Genomic DNA, 16,083 nt, shown 5'->3' with positions numbered 1-16,083 from the left:
TACCAAAGATACACTCAACCATCCATCTTCTCAATTTAATTACATGTGTGAAAATGTAAGCAAAAGGGTCATTTTTATAACCAATCTGGTGGTTCATGTCCATGGAAGACCAAAGGGCCAAGTCATAAGAAGAGACTCTTTCATCCACACTTACAGCACTTCTGGATTGGATGGAAACTGCATATATGCACAACTGACTATGATTGGAGAAAAATGTGAAATGGATCTAGTCATTGCCCAGCAGCTGGTGCAGACTTGAGTCATGGCCTTGGTCTACTGAAAGCTGTCTAGGAGGGGAGGAAGTCATGGCCTAACAGATGTCTCGTCAACAAATGCCTCCCTAGTGAGTCTGCTGTGCACTATACCTCACACTGCTGAACATTTTCTTTATCTCACCAACCCATTTTGATCTTTGATTAGCAGTCAGATCCTGTGAACATTTAATGACATTCATTGTGACATTATATGCAGGCTTATGTCTGGAGGCACATGCCAACCTTTATTCACCTGGCAGGTCTAATATTCTTTTTCCACCCCTTTCAAAGGCTCTCTCCTAGTGTCACATCTGGCTTAACTTGTTTACTTCAGGCAATTCAGATATGTTATATGCCGAAATGGAGAACAGATTGGTTGTTAAATACGTCATTCTATCTTTTGCATTACACAGATTGTTCTTCTTCTCATTGTTTTCTTCCTCAAGCATACTAAACCCTCTGTCATAAGAGAGGCATGTTGGCGAGTTGGCCTCACTGGGTGTGGGAGGTTAGCATGAGCAACTTGATTACAGCCCTTCATTAGAAGCCCGCTTCCAATCCTCTGGCGAGGTTGCAGCTGTGACCATGAGTTTGCCCCTCCAACAACCCCCCCCCCTCCATATTTTCAACCCCCATTATGTCCGGCTACATCTGTCTCCTGCTCTGCTGTTAAATCGGCGAGCCCCTCTCTGCTCTTCCATGACTAGGCCAAGTTGCATGCTGGGGAATTAAGAGCAGCCATCATCATCACCCAAAGAGACATCACCATTGCTGATGGCTGACTTGCCTTATCTCTGCCCACCACCACCCCTTCTGGGTCCATGGCCTAATTTAGCATAGCATAATGAAGGAAGAAGCTTCAGCTGGAGTATTTTTAGAACTTCATGGTTCGCTGTAAAAAGGGTCTTTAAAAAATGTAAAGTGTCATGTTGTAGGTCTGTTCTGCTGACTCTCCCCCTGCATGCAACTAGCTTGGAAAACTCCAGTATGTGCTGCTAGCTTAGCAGAGTAGGGCATGTCAGCAAGGCTTAGGATGCATGATTGTGATGGACACATTTGCTTATGTGAGTGGGGGTGAGGTAATACACTGCAACACGCCGCTCTATTTTGGGATCTTCCTTTGCCCGCTCAAAGACTTTGGTGTCTCACAGTTCTTCATCATAATTTCTACTCTGAGCCTTCTCAAATAGATTCCCGAACATGCCTTTTATTTTATTTGTATGTGTCATTCTTTGGGATATTTCACAGGTGTGTTGGTTCGGGAACTTTCATTGCATTACAGTAGTGGACACTGTTGCCAAAATTGGTATTAGTTAATGAGTATTGACCAGCTCTAAGCCAATAGCATAATCAACCGATGCATGGCCTTTTAGGTTGATGTCGCTCGGCAGGATAAAACTGAACCTTTTCAGTCTGGCGGCCACAGAACCTGACGTAGAAGCTTGATAACTCCTCATCTTTTGGGCTATGAGAATATGTGCCAAACCCCCCCCCCCCCCCCCCCCCCCCCCGGTCCTAAGAGAGACTAGGCCTGTGCCCAAGCTCTGTACAGCCGTAATGCTATGACTGGACAGCCTCCATTGGGTCAAGTGGAGATTTTCCTCTGATGAATCAGGGAGAGATTGTGTTTCGCTCTCGCCAGCCATCAGTGAATCCAGCTAAATGTGACTTAAATGTTTTATATTTTAGTTAAGTCTGTGGCCGTTTCTCAATCTCGAGGATACTGGCTTCCAAGCCAATATTTCAAGGATGCGCAGCAGGACTGTTCCAATGTCCAGCATACTTGGAATTCCACAGAGGCCGCGTCCTTGGTTTGGGGGAAATTTCGAGGCTGCACATGGGTAGACTTCGTGTCCTTAAAATCCCCACAATGCTTTGCGCACGGACCAATTTCAAAAACCCTTGCGGAGAATGGCTGAACCGACGCAGCACACATTTAAATGTAAGTATGTAGTGGCGTAGAACATGTGTTGGTAAATATGTTACTTTGTTACATTTGTTATCACCCAAAATGTGTTCCGTGAAAGTAAAGCAAGTTCATAATTAGATAGACATCGTGAGGTATTTATTTTCGGTACAGTTTATGTTGAAACCGTTAGAGATAGGCACACTTGTTAGCCTGTTCCCTTCTTCTTCGTTTTCCGAAGCCGTGGCTTGGAAGCATACTTGCTTCGTTTCTTAAGGAAGTGACTTGGAAGTACGCGACTACCAAGCCAGCATCCTCGAGATTGAGAAACGGCCTGTGGCTCGTCCAGGCTGATTATGATTATTGTAGGATTCCCCACCATAAATTGTAATGCCACATAACATCAGGGCTGAATTATGAAGGTTACTCTCTTGTTGTTTAGACGGACTGCATTGCCATTTTCTTCAGCCTTTTCCCATAGATGCTGCCATTATTTCTCCAACTGAGCTTTTAGCCAACCTCTGATTCATCCGAATGTATATCAATTGTGTCTCATATTGCATAAGGGAACATAATAATGTCTCATGATGAAAAAGAAGGCAAATGGAGCCAAAGCTACTTGTTTAATAGTCCATGCAAGGACAGCTTGATATGCCTTTGTGAACCCATGAGCCCCGAGGTTGGACTGAACAATTGTCCAATTAAACTGTGACTTGGAGGAAACTCTGCCAGTCAACACCCCGCCCCACTACTTCACTCCCTCATGCTCGTTTCCTCTCTCGCTCGCACAAACACACAGGCTCTCATCATACACAAACAAAAATGAACCAGATGTGCAGCACTGCAAAGCCAGGAGGCCACGAACCCTTGGATAATTGCAGGGATGATATCGTCCCAGAGGGCAAGTGAGGAAATGGTTCAATCATCAAGCCGTGAGAGTTTCAAAGAAGCCGATGGATGCACACGCCTTTCATGGCTTTTCATTGACGTTCAGTCTTCATGACCTGTGTCCAGCTTTTGTTTCCTGGTGTGATACAGGGGCCATGTCCAATAGGAAGTTATCGTTTATTCTTAACCAATTCACAGCGAAGGAGCAGGAAACGGGCCAACATTACTATCTTAATAGATGTCAAGGTTCAAGTGACTGTTCTCACCAATAATCACAAGCTGGATTTGATTGCTGATCGCTATAACACACAGCATAATTAAGCAGTCATTCATTGATTAGCTTTTAAACTATAGTGCATCTACGATAAGCCTAAAGGGATCATGTCTATTAAGATGTTCAGCTGTACTGTAGTATCAGATAATTCACTCATTCCAGGAAACCTAAAGAAGCTGGGCCTGAATTCTGATACTTCCCCTTCATTTCATTCTCACTCCGATTGATGCGCTACGTGTTATAAACAAAGGTTTTTCATTATTATATTTCCTATATAAAGATTGACCTAATTATGTATTGATCACAACACACACGCAGGACTTAAGGGTGTTGATGGTGTGAGGATCTTGACTCCGGACTTACTGGTCAAATCTGACAGCTAAAATTGAGGATGTAGAGATAGTAAAAATGTACTGAAAGGAACTGGTCACTGCTCTCCAAACACTATTCCTTTCCCCAAAGAGTCTGATGACTTGCAGAAGTGAATAGATCCCGCCAGGAACAGCAGGCCTAAAGCAAGTGTGAATGTTTGAAATAAAGTGAAAACAGCAGAATAAATAACATGAACAGGGAGCAGGATGAACTAGTGTCTGTCCTTTTTAAATCATACTTGGTTAGTACCGCATTTGGTATTCCATGTGGCTCAGAATGATTTACTGGCTGAACCCCTCAACCAGCAAACAAATAAATACAAAACAAGCAATTTGAAGACAACACTGTGGGCTCTCAGAAGCATTTCACATGGATTTATGACATTATGTCATCAAACCAAATGATACTTAAAACAGGAAGGATCAGCTGATAATGAAAATGGAAGTTGGTTGCTGCCATATTGAATACTTATCTGTCTTTTGGGACTGAGCGGTTGGTTTGTGTTATGATTCATTTTGTCTGAAAAATCTCAGTTCACACAATCGTACTGTAATCTGCATAGTGAAGACATTTCCTCTAAACTTGAGAAGTTAGCTAATGTTTGGTTGTACATTGGAAGATCTGCAGGCTACTGTAAAGTAAGATTTAGTAAGGATTTCCATTTGAACAGCTTCAAATCATTTTGGTTTTACCCGAGTAGTAGTAGGGATTATCTTGTTCATGCACCTGCTTGACCATTGGCTATTTTCGAGAAGTTGTCAACTCACAAGATCATAAGTAATCTAGTCATAACAAATGCAAATGTAAGGTTATAGCTGCTCATATTTGAGGGAGCGGTGTAGAATGAAGTTGCATTCTGTAACTTAAAGGTAGCTAAATCGTTAAATCCTATATTATGTTACTTTCAGAGCTTAAACAGGAAGAGGGAATCTTTATTTGCCAATTGTTGTGTTGCCTCTAGTCAAGTCTCTTTTTAATTGGTTGGTTTCACAAACCGTTGTTTAATAAAACTCATCAATACTTTAGTGCCTGGGGGGTTTAGAGACTGAACACTTTAGCTACAGCTTGCATATCAATGCACATTGATCATGTTGATGTAATTGGCCTGACCATGTAACTCTCACACACACACACGAATTAGCAAACACATTGTTTAGTCTCTTGTCTTTTTGGTGTGTGTGTGTGTGTGTGTGTGTGTGTGTGTGTGTGTGTGTGTGTGTGTGTGTGTGTGTGTGTGTGTGTGTGTGTGTGTGTGTGTGGTGTGTGTGTGGTGTGTGTGTGTGTGTGTGTGTGTGTGTGTGTGTGTGTGTGTGTGTGTGTGTGTGTGTGTGTGTGTGTGTGTGTGTGTGTGTGTGTGTGTGTGTGTGTGTGTGTGTGTGTGTGTGTGTGTGTGTGGTGTGTGTGTGTGTGTGTGTGTGTGTGTGTGTGTGTGTGTGTGTGTGTGTGTGTGTGTGTGTGTGTGTGTGTGTGTGTGTGGTGTGTGTGTGTGTGTGTGTGTGTGTGTGTGTGTGTGTGTGTGTGTGTGTGTGTGTGTGTGTGTGTGTGTGTGTGTGTGTGTGTGTGTGTGTGTGTGTGTGTGTGTGTGTGTGTGTGTGTGTGTGTGTGTGTGTGTGTGTGTTGAGATGAATCAGTACAGATCTAAAAGAGGAAGGGGGAGGCTAAGTTCTGAGCCTGAATTAATTCCCAAACTAATTGCGGGCAGACTTTACAGGGGATAAAAAGCTGAAATGCTAAGTCCTAAAACCCATGGGCGCTCTCCCACTCTGTGTAAACCCCAGTGATGATGTACATAATTTATACTGTCAGTGTATATTTGAAGAAGAGGTAGAGGCAAAACACAAGGGAAATGACTCAATGGCCTAGATGCATGTTTCCTTTTTGGGGTTTCCTCTGCTAAATGTCCTCCTGCCTCTTTCTGATCTCTATCATGTTGTCGGATCATTCTCTCGTCTTTTGAAAAGGCATATGAGGGGAAACGGTGGTATGCTTAGGTTTCCCATGCTGCATTGCACCCTTGGAGTGTGAGATGAGTCAAATGACCCTATAGCTAGTGCTCCACTGAGCAACAGCCATTTCAGTGTACACTTTGACTCACCTACAAACCTCTTAATGAGTCTGATAAGATGTCCTATTCAATGATAAAGGCAAAGTTGGTGGTTTTTCTCTGGAGAATTTGACACAAAAAACCCACACACTCATCTCGTCTTTTGTTGTTGTCTTCTTCTCTTTGCGGTCAACGAAGAGAAGCCACAGGCTCCCTCAGAAAATGGCTCCCTGTGATACACTAGTGGTTGCGGCCGGACGTTTTGATCCAGTCTGTGATGAAGCTGACAGCTGTGGGAGTCCTAGCCATAAATGTATAACCCTGAATCACAACACCCCCCCCCCCATCATCCCATGAGGCTCCGGCAAATGCTTGCGTGACATCATCCTTTTCCCTCCCAAGAAAACTGCCTTGGAGAAAGTCAGAGAGGGCGTCTCATCTAGCATAGGCGTCTTACATGGAATCCATTCACTGAGATAAAAGATTAAGAGTAGACCCCTGCTTATTGCTTTAGCTTTGTCTGGAGGGCAGTTAGCTTTGCTCTGAATTCAACAAACCTTGCTCGGCAGATTGAGAAGAGAAGGCAGTGGAAAATATTTAGATACTTCCTCGGGCAAGGCATCTAAATCTATGTTCTCACTTTCTGGTACCCAATCACAGAATGAGATCGCACTCAACCCATCTGAGAAAAGTGGACACATGCAGTATTAGCTTGACCCTGTCACACGCAATGCAGCCAATGGCCGGTCTGCTCACATTGTTTTAAACTGTGCATAGGACCATAAACGCTTTGACTTGTGATGACACGGTAAATAGGAGACACACTTGGTGGGGTGGGTTGCCATACATCTCCGCAGATAGCTGAAACACTGAGAGCCTTCCTAATCATTTCCCGTTTGGACTTCTCTCACCACAGAACATGCGATAGGCCTCTATTAATCTTTCTGCTGCTCCTGATTGGAAAATCCTGCTGGGCTTTAGAGAAGCACTTCACTCTATGCTCAGCCCTCGCCATGTACACATACAAACATGCACAAACACACACACTTGGAGCTGAAACTAGATCATCTGGTGTGTACTTCCACGAGCAGAAGCCCCTCTGTGGGTGTGTGTCCATGCACGCTGCTGATTAAAATGACTATAGCACTTTGTGTAATGATTACATGCGTTCTCTACGTAAGTGTGTGGCTGTGTACATGTGCAAACAGTATGTGTGATTTTTCTCTCAAACTCTCTGGTACTCTCATGCATTTTGCATGGCCTTGTGGGATAGCAGAATGGGGCTACAGCAGCAGGATGACTCACTAGCCGGGGTAGGCATTTGACCACGTGCACTTGTTTCTGTGGTGTCAGGGAGACAGCACGAGTCTCCGCTAAGACTCACATGCAAGCAGTTGAGAGTCTTTGAAGGGCCTGAATAGTTGATGTGGGGGCTAAAGCTGCAGTCATGACACAGTGGGACACAATCATAGTTCATCTTTATTGGCTGTCATGACGCCTTGATGTCAAACAGCCCCAGACTGATCACAGAGCTATACTGTGTGATTTAATATATGTATATGTTTGCCTGAATATTTGTTACACAACATGCACATCTTTAATCATTGTGTGCACATGTGCCTTGGTCCAATTCCACATTGTTTCTTTCTCACTTTTTCCCATTCTCAATGAATACATGTGTGACACAGCTACCATTTGTTTGGATGTGCAACTGAAGAGTATTTTTGCAGCCACAATGAAAATCAATACAGCTGGGAATTGATAGTGTCATAAACAGGCCCAGGGTTATTGCCTAGTCGATATGGCACATCTCGTCACCAGAGTCCCAGCTGGGCTTGGCTAGCTGTGGCCAATGGCAATGAGTGTAACATTGATGAAAGCACCACTCATCGAATGGCCTGTGTCTGGTGTTCACACCAGTTTAGCACCCGCAGCAGGCCTTTGTGTGAGCCAGGGTCAATAGAAACCCAAAGGCCGAGACCTCAGGGTAAATGTCAATGAGGTTTGATCACTAATTGTTGTCCTCTTTTTTGTTAATCATTAACAGGGATGTAATTACACTATAATTGTGCGAGTACGGAAGGTGGTTACAATTTAAAATCTTACATAAAACCCCCAGATTCAAATCAAATCAAGTTTTATTTATATAGCACATTTATAAACGATTTTTGGTGGAGCCAAAGTGCTGTACATCTAATAAAAATAGCCTACAGTAGAGACACTTTACAGCAAATACAACAGCACAGATTGTTCAGAATATCAGTATGAGAAAAAACGACACCCTCTATCCTTAGACCCTCACATCGTACAAGGAAAAACTTCCAGAGAAAACCCACAGTTTAAGGGGGAAAATGGGAGAAACCTCAGGGAGAGCAACAGAGGAGGGATCCCTCTCCCAGGACGGACAGACGTGCAATAGATGCCGTGTGTAAATCGAAGAGATAATACATTTTACAGCATATAGACCGAATGTTGGGAAATGCATGTGTCTGTAATAAGAAGATGAATCCACGAAGATGTCAACTACAATCCTGTGGGAGCCTTCAGGGAGGCAGCATGATGAGACCCTGGCAGGACCGCAGAGACAGGTTTAGCCACGACCCGAAGTCCACGACTTAATCCAGAACTCAGGATAGAGGATCCAGGACCACAGCAAGAAGATCAGCCTCGACTCCGGATCCCGGCGTAGATATAGACACAAAACAAGAACAAATTTGGCTGGGTTAATCGGAACAAGAGAATACACAGACACAACAGACAGACGGAAGAACAAGCACTCCCGTAGAATAGGTTGAGGGCAAAGGGTAGCAAGTAAGAGAGTAAGAAACATAGGTGGAGAGGCACACTCAGGGAACAAGGTCCCCACTGGAGCCTTAGTTGGAAATTGATGAGAGATAGGGAGGTACGCTGTGTCTACGAATCGTAACACTCCACGACCTGTCTAAGCCACTCTACAAACCGTTTCCCTCTAATAAAACCTGAGTGGTTAGAGAGGGAAAAGGTCTTGGGTAAAAGTTATTCTTGATAAGAGAAGCCTAGAAGATCAGAGAGAAAAAGTGAGTTTTAAGTGTTGATTTAAAAAAAAAAAACAGGGTCTGGGCCGACCTCACATGGAGGGGCAAAGTATTCCAGAGCCTAGGGCCCGCTGCTGCGAATGCTCGGTACCCTCTGGTTTTGAGCCTGGTCTTAGGCACTATCAACAACAGCTGATCAGCCGACCTTAAGGCTCTGCCCGGGTGTAGCGATGGAGGAGTTCGGCTACATAGGCCGGAGCCAGCCCATTTAGGGCTTTGAAAACAAATAAAAGGATTTTTAAATCTATTCTGAACCGAACTGGAAGCCAGTGCAATGAGGCCAGAATTGGGGTGATATGGTCATGCTTTTTATGGCCAGTGAGAAGACGTGCAGCTGCATTCTGAACTAGCTGCAGGCGTCTAATTGAGGCCTGGTCCATACCCACATACAGAGCATTGCAGTAATCCAGTCTCGAGGTAACAAAGGCGTTAACAACCCTTTCTAGGTCTTTAAAAGATAAAAACGACTTGGTCTTAGCCAATAGTCGTATTTTAAAAAAAAAAAAAAAAAAAAAAAAAGCAGGTCTTGACCTGCTGACCTGCTTATCAAATTTAAAAGCGCTATTGAAGGTCACTCCAAGGTTCATGACAGAGGGGAGGATGTTTTTACTGAGGGAGCTCAGAATATCAACCGGAGAGGCTGGAGGTCGGGGTCCAAAAAAGATTACCTCGGTCTTGCTCTCGTTGAGGATGAGGAAGTTTTGGCTCAGCCAGGATTTAATCTCTGTTAAGCAGTCCATCAACTGCTGTAGTGAGTTGGCATTTTGATTGAGAGGCAGATAGATCTGTACATCCTCAGCGTAACAATGGAAGGGGATATTGTGTTTTGTGAGAATTGAGCCTAGGGGCAGTATGTACAGTAGAAAAAGGATGGAGCCCAGAATCGAGCCTTGGGGAACCCCACAGGTAAGAGGGGCTTTGGCAGAGGAGAAGGCACCCAACTGCACTGAGAGGCTAGATTAGCATTTGTTCCCCTTACTAATCTTATACATATCAAAGCCAAAGTAAAGGTTAAGACCACATACAATGTTCCTTCTTTCTGATTGTGTTAGCTGTAAAGCCATTGAAGCCCAGGCAAAGGGAATGCACAACATCATTGACACTCGCTAATGACCCATTGAAAAGTGTGAGGCGTGATAAAGGCTGCACAAACATTAAGCTGACACTTTATTTTAATGAAATAACAATATGTGAAAGATAACAGTTTTGTAATGGTTGTTTAAGTTTCAATAGATTGAAAGAGCAAGAGAATGCTATGTATATCAATCAGCTTCACGCCTGTCTAGTCATATACTCAATGATCCTTCTAAAAAGTCCTGTTGTTTCCCACATTTTACTCACACATATTTTCGGCCAGACTACCACTGTGGAAAAATCCTGGCACCAGTTTTGTCATATTTCTTTGTAAAACAAACAGTCACACATTTATATGCTTGTAAAACCCCTTTATCTAGACTCAATTTCCCACCATAATGTTCCAGCTGAGAGAACCATTTGTTTTGTGTGACTGTGCTATTTCTGATGATTCTGCTTTCGTGTAAGCATGCAAGAGCAGGGGCAATGTCCCAGTGGGAAACAGTCTAAAAGTTCAATAGTATTGTTTTATTTTAAGACCCTTTTTTCCTGTCTTTTCCCTGTAGTAATTGTGTAGCATTACAACGGCAATGCCTGAAGTTAAAATTCTGCTTCCCCCATGCACATTTGTCATGCTTTTAAATTGTGTATACCTTTGAGTATAGAAGCTTTAACAAATATGTACATTCTACAGTCTGAATGTGGAACCAGCTGTTGATGTAAATATCACACAGCAGCTTCAACATGTGAATCAAAAATAAATAAAACCGGTGACTTTAGCTTCTGCTTAGCAATGAAATGGTGGTTATGAATCATGCACATGAGCCATGCTAATGCAATAAGAGCAGTTACTAAACCTGGCGTCCACTTGAATAAACTCAGAATCAACTGTTCGAGGCACAGTTATTTTAAAGGTCATACAATTGGTGCTATGGCATTAATGCAATGACAAACTACACTGAACAAAAATATAAACGCAACACTTTTGTTTTTGCTCCCATTTTTCATGAGATTAACTCAAAGATCTAAAACATTTTTTATATACACAAAATAACCATTTCTCTCAAATATTGTTCAAAAATCTGAAAAAATCTGTGATAGTGAGCACTTCTCCTTTGCCGAGATAATCCATCCCACCTCACAGGTGTGGCATATCAAGATGCTGATTAGACAGCATGATTATTGCACAGGTGTGCCTTAGAATGGCCACAATAAAAGGCCACTCTGAAACGTGCATTTTTGCTTTATTGGGGGGGTCTGGGGGGGTCCGAAAACCAGGCAGTATCTGGTGTAGGGTTAGGGTTAGGGTTAGGGTAATGTTGTGAATCGAGTGGCCCATGGTGGTGGTGGGGTTATGGTATGGGCAGGCGTATGTAATGGACGACGAACACAGGCCACTCGTATCCGTATATCCAAATTACCACGAACAGCACACACACACACACAAAACGAGGCCACGCTTTAGTAACTCGCTTTAGTAACTCGTGCGCACGAGTTACTAAAGCGTGCGCACGAGAAAGTAAAACGTGGCCACGTTTTATTTATTTTTCTCTCTATGAACCCTCCAGGGCTCCGTAGAAAAGTGACAGTAGATAGATTACTTGCAATATGGTGCTATAAATATTAGAGATGATCCGATCGGGGATCGGAGCCGATCACGTGATTTTCAAAAGATCGGAAACGGGAGAAAAAAATCGGGGATCGGGATTTAAAAAAATAAATAATTATAAAATATTTTCATTATTTTATTTAATGTTACAAAACAAAAATGACCATGTTCACGTCTTAAAGTCATCCTGAGGCCTTAGTTTTGGTTTAAAATTACACAACATCATGTATGTGTTGCTTCTTTTGGGCTTGTTTTCAGACCTGGTTGCTTATTTCTCTCAAAGCAACAGAGTGGGCGCAGTGTCTAATAGTAGCAGTAAGCTAACGAGAGGCTACGTTCAGCTGGTGACTCGGGAGTCGGGACAGAGAAAATGTCAGGAGTTTGGAAGTATTATAAAATTGAAAGCGAAGGCAGTGTAACAGCCAGATGCAATGTTCGCAAGGCGGAGGTTCCGCGTGGTGGAAAGAACAGAGCTACGTTCAACACGACCAATCTAATACGCCACCTGAGAAACAAACAACAACAACAACACGACGAGTACACAGCGGCCACTCAGGTAACGGCACTGAAACAACGAACACTTTCAGAGACTTTTAAAAGGAAAGAGAAACTGCCCCAGAACAGTGAAAAGGCCAAAAAAATAACAGCCAAGATAGCTGAATTCATCGCGTTGGATGACCAGCCGTTATCTGTTACCTTTTTTTTCCTCTTAATGCATTGCATAAAGATCCGATCGGGAAAAATCGGTATCGGCAGATTGTCAAAATCAAATGATCGGAATCGGATCGGGAGCAAAAAAAGGTGATCGGGACATCCCTAATAAATATGTATTATTTTAAAAAAAACACCTTGAATTTCAGGGGGGGCGCGGGGCTCCGTTGACGTTGCCCCCCACAATCCAAAGAAAGATACAATAACAATGCACAAAAGTATTTCATCCTTACATTAAATGTAGAATCTCCTCTTTCTAAGGTGTCCACCTCGATAATTAAATTCTGATCGAAAAACAAATCTTTCTCACTTAGCAGGACTAAAACATAGTCTCATATTTTTTTATGTGGGTTATATATACAATTCTTCTTTGCTTTAGGTTTAAAAGTATATTCCTAGAGGTAAACATGTGACTTTCACATGGGCCATATCTTCTCTCTTCCCTGTGATGGCATTTAGAACAATACTGAACACATGCTTACCTTGTTATATCCTCTGATCGCCATGCTGAATAGATCCCAATGAAATCAGTCTAATTGGTGCTTTTTAATACAGAAGACATTTTGACGTGTCATAGCAGCAAAAGCACATGTGTAACTAATAACTTGGCTGTCTTTTATTCCCATTAGACAGGTGGTGGAGGCAGCATGACAGCAGCGACCTGGAGGTGGCTCACCTAAAGGCAGAGCACTCATTATTAATGATATGTTTTACACTTGTGCTTTTCCTCCTATGACACGTCAAAGAGGTCATTGGAGATGAATGAAATGGAGGTCTGGGGTTCACGCTGATGCAAATGACATGAATTAACTCAACCCAAGCGTTTATTTACAGAAACAGGATGATCAAGGTCATTCAGGGTCACATAGTGGTTCCGAATCAGAATCGGTTTTATTACCATGTAAGTTTACGAATAATTTGCTTTGGAATATGTGGTGCATACAAAGACACAGGAAAAAGAATACATAGCAAAACTCAATAAAATAAAAATAGGACTTGTATGACAGATATAAAAAAACAAACTGTGGTGAGGACCCTTCTTAAATTCACACAGGAAATCCATGGGGGTTCACTGGTTAGAGAATAAGACATGTCATGTTCCTGACTAGGGTCCTTACTTCACAGTATGTCTTTCCAGGGCTGGGTATTATATCGATATAGTGATGTGAGACTAGATATTGTCTCCGATTTTGAATATTGTCAAGTGGCATAAGTGTCTTTTCCTGGTATTAAAGGCTGCGTTGCAGAAAGGCATTGGACTGTTGTTTTGTCATTCTAACAAAATGATGTCTCTAGTTGGGCTGTTAATAGCCTTTACCCACTTGGTCATTATGTCTAAATAGTTGATGATCATTATTAATAATAATAATGATCATCAACTATTTAGAAAATGTCATATTTTGTGAATACGCAAATAAACTCTATAATATCGATATTGAAGTATTTGATGAAAAATACAGTGATATTAGATTTTCTCCATATCGCCCAGCCCTGTCTGTCTGAAACATCTAAGGATGAAAATCTGTCTGTCTGTGAGAGTGAATCTGTAATTATGATGGACGCAACCGTTTCTCCCAACCCTTCCTCTCCTTCATCCTCATGTCACATCCTGTTTGCATGGATCTCTCATTTCAAATCAAAAATGCATAATTGGCAAATAAACCACACAGTAATTTGCTGTCTTACAACCCATTCTGAAAAGTGTCCTCGTGTTCTGTAGATACTCCTACTGACCCACAGCCAGAAGCAAGCTAATGTACCACAGATTTTGTCCAAGTTGGAAAGAGAAGATCTGGGTTACCGTGTGCCTTCCCTCGTAGAACCACAGTCATTGTTTATTGAGGTCTCTGCGCTTCCAAAATGCGGGTCACCTACACTGGATGCTGTGCCTGAACGCATCGTGTACGAACACAGACGTTGGAGTGAAGCTGCTCTGCTTCACCTCCTGTGCAGACCCTGGGGTGACTCAAGTGTTATTTATTTATTTTCAAATTCTCCTGGGGTCAATGACTAAGGCATTATTTATGGGGCACACATGCACAGTCTCTGCAAATCTCTTCAGATTAATTGAGTGGTTTTCAGAAATAATTTGCTTAAAAACCAACACATGTGCATGTTGGTGTTTGTATGGTGAGTCAGATTAGAGGAGGTGGCGCTGGTGGGTGGAGTCGTGCTTTTAGAATAATGAACTGCACTGTGCAGGGCCTTAGAAGGTTTTTTTTTTAAAGTTAGACCAAAAATTATTGCCCATGTGAAAATGAATTACATAAACATCAAACTCCCACATTTTGACGTGTTTTATTTCAGGCATGTCACATAAACAACATTGTGCACCAGGAAGCTGTCGTGATGCAGCAATTTAGTGCTCGCAAAGTAGAGTGATGACTATTTTAGGTTATGAATAAAAGCTAGGGGTATCCAAAAATAATCCATACATGATTTACACATAGCACCTTTGGCTTTTATTTCCAGTTACTTCATTATTATTTTAAATATATATTTCTGTTTTAATGCAGAAGGTCGTGAGTGTAAAAAAACAGCTTTGTTTACCACATAATGAACTTGTGAAGTAGTCCCAATCCCTTTAAGATCTGTTTACTTATCTTTCATATCTGCACGGACTCTCCATCACACATGCACTGTCGTCTCTTTTTTCTGTCTACTTTTGAGAATGAATGGCAGTGGCTCAGTCTGTGGAACTTCGCTTTGAAACCGAAGGGTCGCCGGTTCAAGTCCCGATCGGACCAAATACAGACCTCGGTTACAGATTACATCCAGGGCCACTGCTGAAATGTCCTGGAGGGACGCATCAAACCCCCAACCACTCCCTTGCGTTGGAACGCTGGCAGGCGATGTGGCTTTGACACCTGTCCATCGTTTAAAAAAAATAAAAGTATGTCTTTCTTTCTTTAAAATAGTTCCACGCCTTGTCCAGACAATAAATACGGTGCATTCCAGGCTTTTTTCCAGCTTACAATTCTACCTGAGCTACTGCCATCGAAGGCTTTTTAATACATCTATGGGCAAAACATTCGCTGTTAAGTTGTGGTTATATCGATTAAAGGGTACGACGAGTAGAAGGATATAGCCATACATGTTTATGTTCTATTGTGGCTGTGTGTGTGCATGTGTAGTGTAACCTGTTGATCCCTCCCCCCCCACCCCCTGCTTCTCCTCCCTCACTTTCTCTGATGTGCAGTAGTGTCTGTGAGGGACTGCTGAATAATTCAACAGCCCGGTGACGGCGCTCTGTGACACTGCACTTAGTGTGTTTGCTTGTTTCATTCAGTGTGTTTGTATTTACTTAAAGGGGAGGGGTTTGGATTTAGACAGTGCAGAGATTGATTTTGTTTGTGTGTGAAAGACTGTGTAGATTTGGGAAAAAAGCAAGACGGCAAACCACACACACTATTGACAAGGTTGAAAAAAAGAAGCTCAGCTGAAAAGGCGCTAACATTGATAGTTGCCAGAGAGGATGAATGGCTTTAATAGAGAAAACTCCATGCTGCGCTCCAGAGACACACACACACACACACACACACACACACACACACACACACACACACACACACACACACACACACACACACACACACACACACACCGACCCCTCTGGATTCATGGGATTGCTCTAAAAAAAGCGTTCACACTGGATGAGGGATGGTCTTTGTGTGACAATGTGTGTGAACAAAGCTGTGTGTATGTTAGTAAGATTATCTAGGAGATGTTTTTATTATTCTGGAATAGCCTTTCTCTGTCTGTTCACCGTCAGTGATCCTCAGGGCACTGAAATGTCCCTCCGAAAAAAATTGTTTTAGTGGTGCATCGAATCTCCCAAGATAAACTGTAGTAGTCTGTAGTACAACTTATTTTACAG

The 16,083-nt window shown here is 42.6% G+C and overlaps 1 protein-coding gene across 4 annotated transcripts in view; it reads left to right on the top strand.

The window, feature by feature from the left end:
- The window catches only part of taok3a (TAO kinase 3a), an 84,710-nt gene that overhangs the window by 7,677 nt on the left and 60,950 nt on the right, over positions 1 to 16,083 (top strand). The window contains exon 1 of one of the 4 annotated variants that reach the window (XM_034225194.1): positions 15,076 to 15,099. The exons of the other annotated variants lie outside the window; for them this stretch is intronic. The gene's annotated coding sequence lies outside the window, so the exon portion shown is untranslated. Of the gene's footprint in view, positions 1 to 15,075; positions 15,100 to 16,083 lie in introns of those variants that run through there. 4 annotated transcript variants of the gene reach the window in all.

Source organism: Gymnodraco acuticeps, unplaced genomic scaffold (assembly GCF_902827175.1).
Source record: "Gymnodraco acuticeps unplaced genomic scaffold, fGymAcu1.1, whole genome shotgun sequence".
In the NCBI taxonomy this organism is placed as follows: Eukaryota; Metazoa; Chordata; class Actinopteri; order Perciformes; family Bathydraconidae; genus Gymnodraco; species Gymnodraco acuticeps.
The sequence above is the reverse complement of the archived record's forward strand: the minus strand, read 5'-3'. Positions and strand labels throughout refer to the sequence as shown.